At 42.4% G+C, this 16,501-nt stretch overlaps 1 long non-coding RNA gene across 1 annotated transcript; it reads left to right on the top strand.

The window, feature by feature from the left end:
* Positions 1 to 12,042: 12,042 nt before the first annotated feature.
* Positions 12,043 to 14,777, top strand: LOC117594282. Its single transcript, XR_004575637.1, has 2 exons — positions 12,043 to 12,460; positions 12,749 to 14,777. It is a non-coding gene; the product is annotated as an uncharacterized LOC117594282 (long non-coding RNA).
* The last annotated feature ends 1,724 nt before the right edge of the window (positions 14,778 to 16,501 follow it).

The following is a 16,501-nucleotide window of genomic DNA, read 5'->3' as shown; positions in this document are numbered from 1 at the left end:
GTCAACATATGTCCAACAGGTCATCTGAGGTTGTTGCCTCAGTGACCTGAGAGGGGTAGGTGGGAAAGCCTGTGGGAATTAGTTTGTTTGGATAGGGAGGCCTGGCATGTTCCCCGTGAAGTCATTTTGGTAACTGTTTGCTGCTCTCGGGTCTGTAATAAGTCTAGAATATGATCGTGTTAAAAAACTGTGTAATAATATTTAAATAATACTTATTTGGGCTGTATTGAGATTGCCTTGCCTAAGGGAACAATTGTGCAGTTACAGAAGTTTGAGTCTTGTTTATTGTGGCCAAAGGTGATGGATCAAAAACTTTGTGTTCTCGCTTGTCATCACTAGAATCACCATGATCTCGAAGAGAGCTAAACAAGCAAGGACATTTTTGTCGTTACTTTTCGCTTGATGTAATTAGATCATAACAGCACTAAGTTGCTTGACGAGATGAGTTGAGACATGCACGGAGAAGCAGGTAAGTCCTGTCTGCATTTTGTCAGGAAGTGGAGGCGTGATTGTCACATGACCTTTGAGGAGACGAGAGTAAGGCCACCTGTGAATCCAACCTTAGTCTACCCCACAGACCTATAAATGGCACTGGCTGATAATTGATCCCATTTTAACAAGCCAGTGAAATACAGTATCCATGCTTAGCATGTTTGGATACAAGCAGGCTTGACTTTGCAGTTCTAAAGCCTTTCTGGGAGAAATTAGGGGCAGGGCTTGCCCAAGTGGAACAGACTAATAATGTGAAAGAGAACAGGTTTTGGGCAATGCAGAAGATGTGCATATATGTGCTTGTTATTTGTTTTGGGTTCTAACCATTTTGTATTTCTATCACTGACAAGTAACAACACACTGAATTCGGAAAACATGTTGTTTGATACCGAAAAAAGGCAAACGTTGGTTAATGCTGAAAAAAACAACTGTTGGTTGATACTCAAAAAGGCAAACAGAGTTTATAATGAAAAAGGCAAAAGTTGTTTGATACTGATAAGGTAAAAGTTGGTTGATACGACAAAAGCCATTCGCTGGTTGATATTAAAAAGATCAACTTCGGTTGATATGGAAAAAAGCAAACGTTGGTTGAATTTCAGGTTATACAAGGACTTGCGTAAGTTCTGGCCACATGACAACCATAACCCATGTTCAACTCAGCCTGCAGACTGCACTTTTGAACACCCTCTTGACACACACACACACACACCTAATATACACACCTACGCCCTCTACGCCACATTAATGGCATTACAGTGGATAACGCCAACTGATTTACAGTTGTTAGAGTTGTTACAGTTGTTTACAATATGTGAAGGTTGAGCATATGTGATCAGGTTATGTGTATTATCCAACAATGAGTTTTATCAGATGAGCATGACTGAATCTCATTGTCAACTTTTGGATATGCAAGGTGGCCAGTAAACGCCATCATTTCATATTATTATGTAATATTTTTACATTTTACCTTTATACAGACAGACTGGCCCTTTCTGAGATTAACCATCTACTGTCCACAAGAGCTCTGTTTACATGCCCAAGGACACGCTGTATCCTAGGATTTTAATGCACTACACTTCACTTTGCTATGCTGTAAAGAAACGTTTGTACAATTTTAGATTTTAATGAGATAAATGGGGTAGTATTTTCAATGAAATAAAAATGTTGCAGTAGATGAAATATTAGGTTACAGGTCATCCAAGAATGTAGTTTACTCTACGATTCACATAAGCAAGTCAAGGCTTTGGCCATCTGAATTCCGTACATAGTGGTCATTCCAGTCTGCTCTCAGGACAAGCTCAGAGGGAGTGGCTGAAGAGGCCAAGCAGATGGGTGTCACTGCAGTAATCTAAAAGTCTATTTGAAAAACATTGCTGTTATAAAAACCTCTGGCCTTTGACTGTTCTGGACAAAGCAGTTGTAAAGGTTAATTAGCAATAAAATTCCGGCGGAGAAACCAAAAGCTCACTGTTTTCTAAATAACCCTTTGTGTTTGAGGGCTCCTGCAATTTACAGCTCAGGATTAGTTTATCTTAAAAAATATATATTGTGTGTTTATAATATTAAAATAACTCAACTTTTGCAAATCACTGTCCAATTCAGCACATTTCTATAAACTAAAGATGATTATCCTAGTGGTTTTAGCCATCTGCTGTTGTTAACATTAGTCATGGTCAAACTTGTGTATTCAAGGAATTACTGTCACCTACAAAGAATAACATATCCTTCCCTCTTCTGTCCCTGTATGGCAATTTGGTTTCTGCACTTTCTCTACCTAGGTTTTATGCTCCTCTCTTTGGTTTTCACACTTAGTTATACCAGCCTGAACTTGAAAATGGACAGCGGCTTCTGTCACGAAGATTCATCCTGCCTGTCCCTGGGGTGGTGTTCTGTTTCGATTGTCAAATATCTAAAATGTAGATAGAATATTTAGAAAAACCACATGACATCGTGGCCCCTAAACTTTTATTGAGTTTAACCAAAGTACAGAAGATTGAATAAGTGGTTGTAACTGATCAAAATGTGACAGTCTAATATGTGACCCTTTATGCGTTTCTTTATGATTCTTTATTGTTAGCAAACGACTTAAGTAAAAGTTTTCGACTGGGTATTACGTCTTTATAATGACCTTTCCATTCTAACCTACGCAAATGGTAATGCATTTTATGTGATTTGTCTAATCCAGCACTCAATGGGGGACACCAGCCTAAATCCATGAGGAAGGCATCAATCAACAGTCCATAAGCCACAGTGATAGCTGGACTAAATGAATGATCCAAATCAAATGTTCCGTGACCAAGGTTTGTGGAAAATGTGAATTAAATAAGTGGTAACAGCATTCACAAGGTGGTGGCGTTGATGAATAAGCAAAACGGGTGACCAATGGGAAGAAATTACATGTTCTGAAGCGGGGAGTTCCCAACTGGTCATGTCCACGTTGGTGTCATAACCCACAACCTGAGCACCACTGCTATGAAGCACAGTGGCATAGGAACATGTTTAGAAAGTCTTGAAAGTCAGTGCGGATGTCCAATCCAGGTTTCATTCCACAGATCACTGACGAATAATCATAATGAAACACTTTGCACAAATGCCAAACACGAATATTTTGTCAGTTGCAATTAGATTGAACTCAGTTTTTCTGTTCACAGTCACCTCTTTCATTTTCTGTTATAGCTGATTCTCGTTTCTCTAAAATGAATTGACAAACATTTCACCACCCCTTGTGAAAATAGGATAGCCGCGACCCATGTTAGAAGGGAAGTATGGTGGGCCTTTGAGAGTTGGTTTCAGGCAGCTCTGATGTCAGGTTGCTAACAAGACTGGTTAGCTGTTAGTGACATCGTGATTCACAAAGGACTGCATTGTTCCGTAGCTGAGCATGAATGTTCACAATCTCTCCTCTTTTCACTGTGAACTTTTTTACCGGCTCGCTGTTGCTTGCTGTTTATTGAACTGTATCTCTTATGTAACTTTTTGGTAACCCTTTTCATGTTCATCTCCGCCACAGTGGCCCAGTAGGGGTGGTTTCCGTTTGGCTTCTGTAAACTGCCGCTCGGCTCACCAGAGCTAAAGGTCAGCCTTTGGAACAGTTTTTAACCTAATGGCAGGTCAGTAGGTTTATAGGACAGAGCTATTTTTTCCCTCTGGTAGTTGAAGCCTTCAGTGTAGCTGGGTTTTATGTTGTAGATTGTGCAAAGCACAATTGGGAGGGTTCTTTAACAAACCTGTGCAAGGTTTAATGTAATAAAAAATTGCTCTGGTGACCGCCAAGTTGTCCGTAAAACACTGCAGCCATGTTGCACTACACAAAGCCATGTTTGCAAACCTTTGAGAATAGACACTGATATGAATCAATGGAAAGGTGTGAAATGTCCGCGCAGTGGTGGACCAGGGGAAAAATAAGGCATGGACGTGTGTGAACGATGACGCTCCCCTCATGTGCCTCAACAATCGAAAAGATCAAATTCCAGGTCATGTCTTTGGTTTCACCGGATACACGCTGCCAACATGCCTGACCGTAACCCAAACCCATGGTAAACAGGGGTTTGGGAGAGCACCATGAGGGGAGGGAACAGAAAACAAGTCGTCAGGTTTGTTTTGGTGCCTGCCACGTCGTACATCTGGGTCCCTCCCGGGGCTTGTATTTGACACCTACAGGTGACAGGTTTCCGCTACCACTCTGATCCTTGTCGAGTCAATTTGGACCAACGAGGTGCAAACCACTGAGAGGAAACATAAGAACACAGGATCAATGCTTTTTGCTTTGTGACTTATAGGATGCCCAATGTATTACAATAAAGAAAACCTGTGTCTTCTGTCTCCCGTTAGATAATAAAATGGTAATCTGTGGTACTTTAATGTAAAGTGTGACAGTCCGCTCGTGTGCTTTAGTTGTTCCGGACAACGGTGGTGTTGTTCTTTAACAGGGCCGATCCCAAGGTTGTTCTGTGGCACAGCTGACAGCAATGACCTCCACAACCCATGGACATCTTACGCTACGTCTAGGCCAATGAAACCTCTGAATGCACTGGGCTGCCAAATAATAATAATAATAATAATAAAAATGACAAAATACTTAAAGAGATTTTGAAATTATTTACAACAGGGCTTATGTTGCCATCCCCACAACAGCAAATTTGTGCTAGGAACACTACATTAGTAGTAGTGTGAGGCTGGCACTCATGAGGGACTTAATGGCGGAGAGGGACTTCAGAACAGCGCCCCTGTCAGTCACCTGTCAGTGAATTCATATCATTGGTTGCCCTATGTACTTTACACAGATGGCCCATGTCTGGGTTCCACGGTTTCACAATTTCTCATATTGTTTCCGATATCTCTTGACAACTGATATTTTTCCGAGATGAACAAACTGAATCACCTGTTTAAAAGCAGCCCAAAGGTTGACAAAACAGGGAATATCACAAAAGGACATTTAACTACCACATTTACTGCATTCTAGGTTTCGCCAGTCCAATATTAGCTTAACTCGGCATGTGTAAAACAAATGCCTGAAACTAGATGCCTGAGATACTGCACATGAGTAAATGTTTTCCCGGGTTAGGTAATCCTCTGTGCTGTTCAACCAACAGTGAAGTTGCAAGGATGTCACATAGAACGAGATCATTCAGCACAAGTCACATGATGGCATCTGACAAAATTCTAAAGGTCAAATACGGGGTGCTTATCTTTGTCCTATTCCGCCCAAAAATAGTACATCCAGTGGAGTTGACAAATAGAAACCTGTTTAGTGTATTACGCACTCTGTCTGAGATAACCTCGGAGATCAGGGTCATGGCCAAGGGGCAGCCGTTAATGACAACAACACTGGAGGAACTAGTTTTAAGTATCGCCACGTGACTGCTTAGGGTTTCCAAAAATCAAACTTTCCACTTCTTCAAATCGCAGCCCTCTTGGAGATAGATTTTGATCATGTATACTGTGTTAATGCCAATACCAAAAAAAGTGAAAAGTGCCAAGTAAAAACATGTCAAACTTAACACGCCAGGCTCCCATATCTATGCACCTTCGCTGAACAATATATGTGGAGAGTTGGTTGACGTTGAATATCCCCGCGTTCAAAAAGGGCGATGAGGGGTGGGGCTTTTTCACCTTGAGATAAGGTATGGGTGTGTGTAGGGTTGGGGCTTATTAACCCTGATGACAGGTAGGTGTGAAGGGGCGTGGCTGATTAACCCTGATGACATGCAGGTGAGGAGGGGCGTGGCTGATTAACCCTGATGACAGGCAGGTGAGTAGGGGCGTGGCTGATTAACCTTGATGACAGGTAGGTGTGAAGGGGCGTGGCTGATTAACCCTGATGACATACAGGTGAGGAGGGGCGTGGCTGATTAACCCTGATGACATGCAGGTGAGGAGGGGCATGGCTGATTAACCCGGATGACAGGCAGGTGAGGAGGGGCGTGGCTGATTAACCCTGATGACAGGCAGGTGAGGAGGGGCGTGGCTGATTAACCCTGATGACAGGCAGGTGAGGAGGGGCGTGGCTGATTAACCCTGTTGACAGGCAGGTGAGGAGAGGCGTGGCTTTAAACCCTGATGACATGCAGGTGAGGAGGGGCGGGGCTGATTAACCCTGATGAGAGGCAGATGTTGAGACTGACAGAGCGGGAATGCCACAGTGCAGCCTGTATACGCTGAAGGTTTCAAGGTCTCCTTTGCAGTCACCAACCTCTTAAAGACATTACTTATTGTGGTCATACCTTTTTGTTATACGGTCATTTGTGTATTAGTTAATCCGCGCAGGTGCACTAGCCAGTTAACACCCGCCCTCCTAGACAAATATCACCTTGGGCACAACTCAAATATCTCCCGCCCTCAAACTTCACCCATCTTTTTAAAAGATGCCTCTCTGGCATTAGTTTCTGTGTGTAGGCAGGTGATTCTGTGCAGGATTCTCTCCCTAGATATTATCCATCCTCCCCTGTCACATCGGTTGTGTCCACGTTATGGTGTGCACGTTATGGGGTGCACGTCTGCACTTCGAAAATGTCAATTTCAAGAAGAGGAAGAGGCGGAGTTTCCCACGTCACCCCAAACCTCACCACATGCATCAGCCCTTCGCCATTTGTTTCCACAGAACCACAGAACCACAGTTGCCTTTGAGGCGGGCGCCGCGCCGCCGCACAACCAGCGAGAGCTAGACTGATCTGAGTCAGCATTGCCTGTACATCCGGCGCCAGTCGTGTTTCTAGTGTGGTTGGATATACACGAAATAACTGTCAGGGGTGTCCTTCGGGCACTGGACCAGTGTAGAGTTAGCGATTAACTAGGGAAGCGATGAGACGGAGGGGAGACGTTTGAATAGATCAAAGTCGATGGAGAGCCAAGGAGCAGAGCAGCCCCTTATATGTATTCTGCATCTGGTGTTCTGTTTCAATAATTATCAAGGCCTTCCCTGTTCGGACTGTATTTGCCAGCTTGTAGCTGCCCAGATCACAGTGGGCATATTTGCTGTTGAATGCACATCGTTTTCTCTAAATTAAAAGAAAAAGTATGCAAAGCAGTATGTCTTGTGTGTACTCACTGGTTTTGCATTGAAGTGAGAAATGTCTGCCCCATGTGTTTCTTGTAAAGGGGATCAGTTGTGCACACAGTCCTGCAGGCCTCTGTAGCTAGGCACTGTTCCCATGGAAGCCCTTTGCTCACACTGTGGCTGGAAACAAGTCACGTGACACACAAACTCCCCGTTCACGGTAGCCACCGTGAGATACAGTTTGGTCTTAATAACAACGATGCGAAACCCGAATCATTAGATCTGCCTTGAAGTTCATTCTGAGAATGACTGATTGTCGCTTTAATGTTTGCTTCCTCAGCGACCGCCAGGAGCCTTCCGTACAGCATTTTCATCAAACACTGCCAAAGAGAGAGCAATCGTGTACAATATTATCCATCCCCATTATATTATGCACTTAAATCTAAGACTGTAAAAGAGACAGCTTCTGGCCCATCCGTTCAATTACTCTAAAACAGCCTCAAAAGGTGACGAGCAACCAGCGACCGCTTTACGCACAGACATACCACTTTCCTGCAAGTGCCAAAGTCATGACTACTGTGGTGACTGTGTCCGCTGGTGTCTATACACTGTGCAGGTTGCACAGAGTATCATTATTTGGCACAGAGCGATATATCGTCAGTCCTATTTTAGAAGTAAAAGTCCATTGTTACGTTAGGTGTGACCTCCCTGCAAGCTTACAGGCACGTTGTAGTATTTTAGCGCCAATCAACATGAGAACAGAGCGCCGAGCTCAGAAAACACAGAGGGCATTGTCTTCACACTGTGCGTCCCGGCTCCTGAAAGTGAAGTGGCACAACTAATTTGTACTGGGAAGCCGGTGCTTGTTTCAAAGCCTGGCGGGTCCGGGAAGGCCGTGTTGCCCAGAGGGGCAGTGTGTCCAGACCCCTTGGATTTTTCCGTGGAGACGGGTCGCTCTGAGTGGCACATTTAGTGACCCACGGAGATGGGCCTTGGCAAAGCAACCCCCCCCCCCCCCCAGTCAAAGCTGAAGGAGCTCAAATTCAGTGGTCGCCTACTGTTCCTACTGTTCCTACTGTTCCTACTGTTCATTGCTCATTTCTGATGATGCCTGCTGCTCTCAGCAGGAGACAAATCCAACATGAGGGTGGCGACCTGCTATATGTTCACGGTGACAGACAGAGACTGAAGAAGAAGTGAACACCCGAGCAACAGCCCCCCGAAACAAATGTTCCTCCAACGTGTTCATAGGGGGCGATGAGGGGTGGGGCTTTTTTACATTTTCATTATCAATCTTCGATCGATGTACCCCACCGGGTTCTTCTCTTTGGCAGGTTTCAGGGAGGGCGCCTGGGTAGAGCGATTAAGAGAAAGCCAGGGAGTTACAGTCAAGGCTGTAATACACTTCTCAGTGACCTCAATGTTCATCATCGTTCTCTAGGCGGGTTCTGCAAGCACCCCCCCCACCCCACCCCCACCGCCATCAACAACCCCCACCCCCACCCCCTACATCAACGCCCCCCCCCCCCCGACAGTCTACAGAGCGCTGCTCGATCTGCCCATGTGGTCTGCGGATTTAATCAGTTGGGAACACTCTGTCCACATTCCGCACAGTATGAACCTAGCTGGGCCCCCCGGGCTTCTTGCTGAAGCAGCTCATCTAAACTCATCGGAATTGACAGTTTTCTATTGCCTATGTAACTCTTCACTGACCTGAAGGAAAGTTACAGGACTTCATCTGTACGATCCGCACAAACATTTCAGGGGGGAAATAAATAATCGATCCAAAGGGGGAACATGAAGAGGAGAGCTGAGCAGCACAAAAGAGACAACGAGGGGGATTCCATTTCAATTCATGACAATCTGAGGGCGTGTCTGTTTCAATCCAACGTTTGTATCAGAAGACGCTGGAAAGTGTTGGGCAGAAAACCCAAGCGCTGTGCAGTTCAACCTACCACCAAACACCCCTTCCTATAACGGCACACAGGGATGTGTTTGCATTTGTGTTTTAACACACATCACCTCAGAACCTCAAACCACAGCCCCTGGAGCTTGAGATGCCCGGGGGTCAGGTAGGTAACAGCATATCTGATACCTGTGAGCAGGGAGATTCAACCTGTAAGCAGAGAGTGTCAACCTGTGAGCAGACAGATTCAACTTATGAGCATACAGATTCAACCTGTGAGCATACAGATTCAAACAGTGAGCAGGCAGATTCAACCAGCGAGCATACAGATTCAACCAGGGAGCATACAGATTCAACCTGTGAGCAGACAGATTCAACCAGTGAGCAGACAGATTCAACCTGTGAGCAGACAGATTCAACCAGTGAGCATACAGATTCAACCTGTGAGCAGACAGATTCAACCAGTGAGCAGACAGATTCAACCTGTGAACAGACAGATTCAACTAGTGAGCATACAGATTCAAACTGTGAACAGACAGATTCAACCTGTGAGCAGACAGATTCAACCAGTGAGCATACAGATTCAACCTGTGAGCAGACAGACTCAGCCAGGGAGCATACAGATTCAAACTGTGAGCAGACAGATTCAACCTGTGAGCAGACAGATTCAACCTGTGAGCAGACAGATTCAAACTGTGAACAGACAGATTCAACCTGTGAACAGACAGATTCAACCTGTGAGCAGACAGATTCAACCTGTGAACAGACAGATTCAACCTGTGAGCAGACAGATTCAACCTGTGAACAGACAGATTCAACCTGTGAACAGACAGATTCAACCTGTGAACAGACAGATTCAACATGTGAGCAGACAGATTCAAGGGAGAGAACAAAAGTGAGATCCTCAGTTCCAGTTCCGCATCATGAAACCAGGCTGCTGCTGAACAGGAGTTCCCGGCGCCTCCTACAACTCATACAACCAAAATGGGCCAAGTCCTCTCCAGCAGCAGATCTTCTTCACACTTCAACCCTATTCTAGGCCTTCCACAAGGGAGTACTTAAGCTGGGGAGGTCCATTTTTGGGTTGAGTTTAGTAGGTCACATTGTATAAACCCTGATCATATATACAACGGCCAGCATTCTCACTTTAGCAACAGAGGAAAAAGATAACACTATAGTCAAACTCATTCAGGCCCAGAATATTCTTGATCGGCCAGCTTCTGGTGAAGGTAATGCAACAGGATTTCGTCATGCTCCCTGACCACAACAATGATGACCAAATGCAAAGTGCCAGTCACCTTTGACCTATCCACCACTATCTATCCCGGAGGATAAAAATAGCAAATTGTTATTTTTACCTATATCAGGTTGCATTCTGGTGGTTCTAGACCACTACACAAATTTTCCCAAGCACATACGGAATGTGTGTAAGAACAACTGCTGAAAAACTTGGATATTAATTAAGCTAGTCAATTCATACCCAGGTTTTTAATGCCCTTGAAGCTGCACCATGACCAGGGCAGATTGTTTGAGCAATTGCTTTTCAAAGACGGGCAGCCTTAAAAACAGCTGCAATTCACCGTCAGGGCGACGTAGCAGAGAAGCGGAACGGAATCTCTTGGTTTGTCATGAAATGTCTTGGTTTGTCATGCCTCGTGATATGAGCCATGTGCTGGACACACGCTAGTTAGATCGCTAGTTAATTAGTTAGATCGCTAGTTGGTGTTCCGTTAACAAGGACCACCTTGTTAAAACAATCCCAGCATAGTATTTTATTATACAGTTCCAAAATGGTATGAAACAGATGAGGCAGAGGAATGCACAGATGCATACACTTGGGATAATACTATTGTGCACACGCACGCATAGACAGAATAATCACGGGTTTGGGGCGTATTGCATGACATGCCTGTTGCCATGGTAACCCTCCTCCCCTCCTAGCGGACAGCACAGTCCCGCTGCCCGTTCGGGTCAGGAGAGTTCATGACGCAGCTAGGAAGGAGATGAGAGCTTTGTGGACATTCTGTTTACGGAAGATGCTGCTGTTCCGATTGTCTGCCCCTCCCACCCACCCACCCCCCACACACACATACACACACACTCACACACGTACGCACACACGCATGCACGCACACACTCACACTGCTGAGGATTGCTGAGTCCATTGCAATCTACATCAACTGAGCATGATGTAATTGGTTTTGCTTAAAGTGGCAATCTGCAGTTGCTTGATTCATTTAAAGTCTTCTGAGTTCATTTTGTGTACACTTTCAGACAGTGTTAATGATTTCGTCTTGAGTTTTTGTTAGTATGCTATACCTCTTCTCAACAGCCAAACTGCAATTGCGCAAGGCCTATTGAATGTTTTCTATAAAAATAAGAGGTAGAAAATTATTTATTATTACTTTAACAAAAAATGTGGTTAATTATTATTATTGCCACTGTCAATTACTGATGTGACAAGGATCATCTTATCTGCAAAATCACTCAAGTTGACCCATATTCAGTTAAAACACTGTTGAAAGCAACAGCTTCAAAAGATCTGAGGCCGGAAATGTTAGATGTTTTGATAATTTGCCATTTTCACACCCCAGCTGAGACAGGATTTGACTAAACTCAGTTCCGTACCATAGATCTGATACACAACCATGGCTTTGAACCAGGACTATAGGCAAATCTGTGTGACACTCCTGACAAGTTTGTCCATGAACCATCAACACAGGGGTTGGGGATAACAAAAGTCCCGGAGGTCACGTTAGAGTCCCGGAGGTCACGTTAGGTGACTGTTGAGGCATACAAGGTCCCTCGGACTCGGCTCAGACTATTTTCTATTTCCAGCGAGCCCAGGGGGGATTATCCCCCCCCCCCCCCCCTTAAAGGGTTAATCGGATCAGAGCACCACCAAAGAGTGCTATTCAGGGAACCCTCTGCTGGAGGCAGATTTGGGAATGCTGAAGAAGTTGGCTGCTGAGTTTCAGGTGGAAGCACAGCGATAGGTGAATGGCAACCCATGAGGATAAGCTTGCACTGGCTTGGGGCATAGGGTTTCTGCTGTACCTGGCCTCCAGCCTTGCAGACCAAGTCACACTGTTTGGAATTAAAATTGTAAAAACACTTCTATCATAGTACTGTGGTGGGGGGGGGGTTCTACAAATGGACATATTAAGGTGTCGCAGATGATGCAGTGCAAGCTGTATTCCATTATCCATTAAGTCCCTTGGGTTCACAATAGCATTTTTGGAACATTACTAATTTGTCACATCTCACAGAAAGTAGTCTGTAAAGTCAATAAACAGTGCTGAATGTAGATCATTGATTGCATCTCTTATTCACATTGAACCAAGTTGTCCTAAACAAGTTGTCCCTGAAAGTCAACTGACCCTTTCCAGCTAAACGAGAACATCTGTTGGCAATACTCTGGGTGTGGGGTGCTGTGGTCTGGTTGTAATTCAGAGGAATCTATTTAACATCTTGAGACTGCACATGACACAGAAGACCATGCCAGTTTAGTCTTGAGGGTAAGATTGGATTGACAACATAGAAAATTTCCATCGCTCCGTCTACAGGTTTGAATAAATCTTATCTGTTTCTGCGCGATTGATTGATAAGAAAAACGTTTGATGTGTGATTTTAGCCGAAATTCAATTAGGTTGCTGACATAAATTGATCAAGCCTTTCCTGCCTTACAGTTGAATAAAGCTATTATTGTTGAAATACAATATGGGAATTATATGTGATATGGGTATCCATAAAACAAATCACTGGTGACGCAGTGGTTTAACATTAATATAAGGTGTGACAAATCCCAGAAATGCTTTACACTGTGCATATTAAATGTCTGCATTCATCAACAGCATAGCCTTGCAGCTTTGGAGATGTGGAGTGGTTTCATCAAAGGGAGCTGGATGGAATCCAGATCGGATAAATCTGCGCTAATGTGGGGAACGTGCTTTGTGATAAGTGTGCTGTGTGGACGCATTTCATCAGTCTAAATGCCTGTCTCCTGTTTTATCAATAACGGCCATAAAACATACATTTTAAAGCATTAGGAATGAGGTCACTCTAATGGCATCACATAACGTTTTGTAGATCGATTACATTTATCTGATTATTTAAAAAGAAAAGAACCCAATCACCTGAAAAGATCACAGTCTTACAATGAAATATTGTGAATCCCAATGTGAATAATGTAAACTGCTAATGTAAATGTGTTACTGGTAACTGTACGGTTGGAATTCTGATAATCTTTTTCTGGGATAGGTATCAGTAAGCAACACTGTTCGTCCTACTTATTTCGACTGCTAGCCTTTCCAGATCACTTGTTGACATTGCCCAGATGGAAAAGGGTGTAGATCTAGTCTCCTAACTTGGACCTCTGTTGTCCCCTAGTGGTCTTTTAACAGCAAGGTAGTTCTCAGCTGTACATACAGTGGCTCTCCAAAGTATTCTCTCCCACCTTGGACGTTTGAACAATTAATTGTGTTACAACATTCAAATGGATTTGATTAGGAGTTGTTGCCAATGATCTACACAAAATAGATCCAAAATGTCAAATTGAATATAAATACATAGAAATTAATCTCAAATACAAAACAGAAAATAATGGATTACGTAAGTATTCACCTGCTTTAGTGAATATTTGGTTGAGGTTTTTGGCATCAATTACAGCCATTACTCTATTTTAATAACTCTACCAAATTTGAACATCTGGACTTTCTTCTTTGCAAAACTGTAAATTCTTCTTTGCAAAACTGCTCAAGCTCTGGGCCAGTCCAGTACATTAAAATGTTTGTCACTCCATTGTGGCTTTGGCTGAATGTTTGTGGTCATTGCCCTGCTGGAACAGTCATTTTCTCCCAAGATTTAAGTTTCTTTCAGACTTTGTCATCCAGGATTTCTCTGTACTTTGAGGCACCCATTTTGCCCTCTATCTTCAGAAGTTTTCCAGGCCCAGAGAAGCATCCCCACAGCATGATGCTGCCACCACTATGCTTCACAGTAGAGGCGGTGTTCCCAGGATGATGCACAGTGTTATGCTTGTGACAAACAAAGTGCTAAAACAAAAAGTTATATTTTGGTCTCATCAGACCAAGGAATCTTCTTCCACTTGGTTTCAGAATCTCCCACATGCTATGATTTGATATGAGTTTTTTTCATAAATGTTTGTATCTTTCCCATAACAGCTACTTTTGTAAAGCACCCAGCATATAGTTGCTACTTTCGCCCAGATACTCAGTTTAAGAGGACAACCTTTTCTAGAAAGATTCACACCTGAGCCATATACTTTACTGTGCTCCATATGAATGATTTGGAAATGTCCTCATATCCTACACCATTGGTGCTTTCGAATAACTTTATTCCAGAATTGCTTTGAATGTGCCTTGGTCTTCATGAAGTACTTTTTGTAAGTAATTGTTCTAACCAACTGTGGGTCAGATGTATATAACCTAAGTCATGTGAAACATGTTTTTTGCACACAGGTAGACATTCAACTAATTAGGTGACTGTACAGACAGTGGTTGCACCACTGCATATTCCGGTGTTTAATAAAAAGTTGGGGGATACATATGCAATCAATTATAAAAAAATATGAATTTAAAATCTGTTTTATATTTGAAATTCATTTCAATTCATTCAATGATTTTTCACTTTGACATCATGTTTTTTTGTTGTTCAGTGGCAAGACACCTGATGAAATCCATTTTGATTTCATGCTGTATGTAACAAAATAAAAAGTGCAAAAGTCTAAGGTAGAAGAATACTTTTATACGTTATCAAAGTAGGTGAGTTTTCTAACTCATCAATACATGTTGTACAATGTATGCTTATGTTTATCAAGGATCCACAAATTATTTTTAATGTAATAAAATCCTTACAAATCTAGCTATTTATGAAAGTTATTTTCAAGTGTTCCAAAAAGTTCATCAGATTTAATTTGTTTAAAAAATAGAACAACAACATTGCTGCCCAAGTACTTATTGATGTGAAAACATACTGTATTTTAAATGGCGCCCCAATTCCTTAAAATAATTAACTTGATCGTTCTCCCATGCATGTTCCTTTTTATTTAGAAGACACTTTCTCGAAACTCAACATTCCCGTTACATTCTTCATACAGAATGAGCATCTATTACAAAAAAAACCTGTTCTTCAATTCTTGGTGGCACCAAAGGGTGGTGCTGCCTGCCAAGGAACCAGTGAAAAGATAAAACCATAAAACAGGCCTCCAGCCACATTTAATTTATTATTAGCCAAACTTAGTCTTTTTTCATAATTTCTGCCCAGAAGTATATTTGAAATTAGCGATCAGTAATATGAGCATTGAGCAATGTCAAAGATGTCACCTACCAAGTTAAGTGTACAAGTATATTGTTTTTACCTTCCAGATGTCAATTTGTCATTGCATTGGTATGGTCACACTTCAGTAGCAATGGGACATTTCAAAAGTCAGCTATATTAAATACAGTGTATTTTAATAAGAATTCCTTTAACAATATTTGCTCCAAAATATCAGAATTTTTACCATTAATTTTATTCTGAAAGTGGCAAAAGACTGGAATTGTCTTTTTCCTCCCACATTTTCTGTAAACCCATAGTTATGTTTGTGTTTTGAAAGTTTTTTTCTGTAATTTCTTATTGATATCTCTTGTGATTTGTGACGCATTTAAACTCATGTTTTAGTATGAGGAAACTTTTACTTGAAACATCAAGTTATCGTTAATAGGCCTGTCTTAATATAATAGCTGAGGACCTCGTTCAACATTTGTTATGTTACGGGGGGAACACAACATGCATGGCCTTGAGGAAAACACATCAACCAAAACCAAACAATGATTCTATTTTGTCTCTCAGGCAAAACAGAGTCCAATGAGACCAACCTTAAGCCACATTGCTTAAGGTCAACAACAAAAAACCACTTTGCTCCCAATTTTTTTGGGGGGTGTCTTTAAAGCAGTTTTTGATCTCTTACTGTTGAAAATCCCTGTATTTATTTTTGAACATTTCATTTTTCAAGCACACCTACATAACGGAGTAGAGCATTCAAGGAGTTTTTGCCCCCTGGGGCAACCTGTTGAGATGTGCCTTTTGTTAATCAAATTCGATGTTATCAGATGGAAAGGAGATTGTTTTAACTGCACTTTATTGTCACTTACTATAGTACCATTCATTTAACCTTTAGATTAAAAATATAGTATGTTTCCATCAAGTCAAACATGTTAAGAAGCACCTTCCTAGCCTTTTTTTCCAGAGAGAAATTCCCACTCCTAGCATAGAAAGGTTTCCAGGGGGCATGTAAAGACAGGTAGTTGGAGATGTGAGTAATACCTTTTGATTGTATCACTCTCCAGCATCTTGGCTTTACAGGGAGTGCCAGGAATCATAACCCTGGGCTACATATTGCTTAAGACTGTTAATCGAAACCAGCAACCGAATTGTAGTTCATTCTAAAAAGAGAATTTAGAAGATAATAACCTGTGCTTTTGTTAAAGAAGAGTACAAGTTTTGCCAATAATATGACTCTTGGAATATTTATGAACTATCATTTTGTTTTCTCACATGTTTCAGTTTGAATTAAGGAAACTTTAATATAACCAATTACCTTATAT

The sequence above is a fragment of the Esox lucius genome, chromosome 3 (assembly GCF_011004845.1).
Source record: "Esox lucius isolate fEsoLuc1 chromosome 3, fEsoLuc1.pri, whole genome shotgun sequence".
NCBI lineage: Eukaryota > Metazoa > Chordata > Actinopteri > Esociformes > Esocidae > Esox > Esox lucius.
The sequence above is the reverse complement of the archived record's forward strand: the minus strand, read 5'-3'. Positions and strand labels throughout refer to the sequence as shown.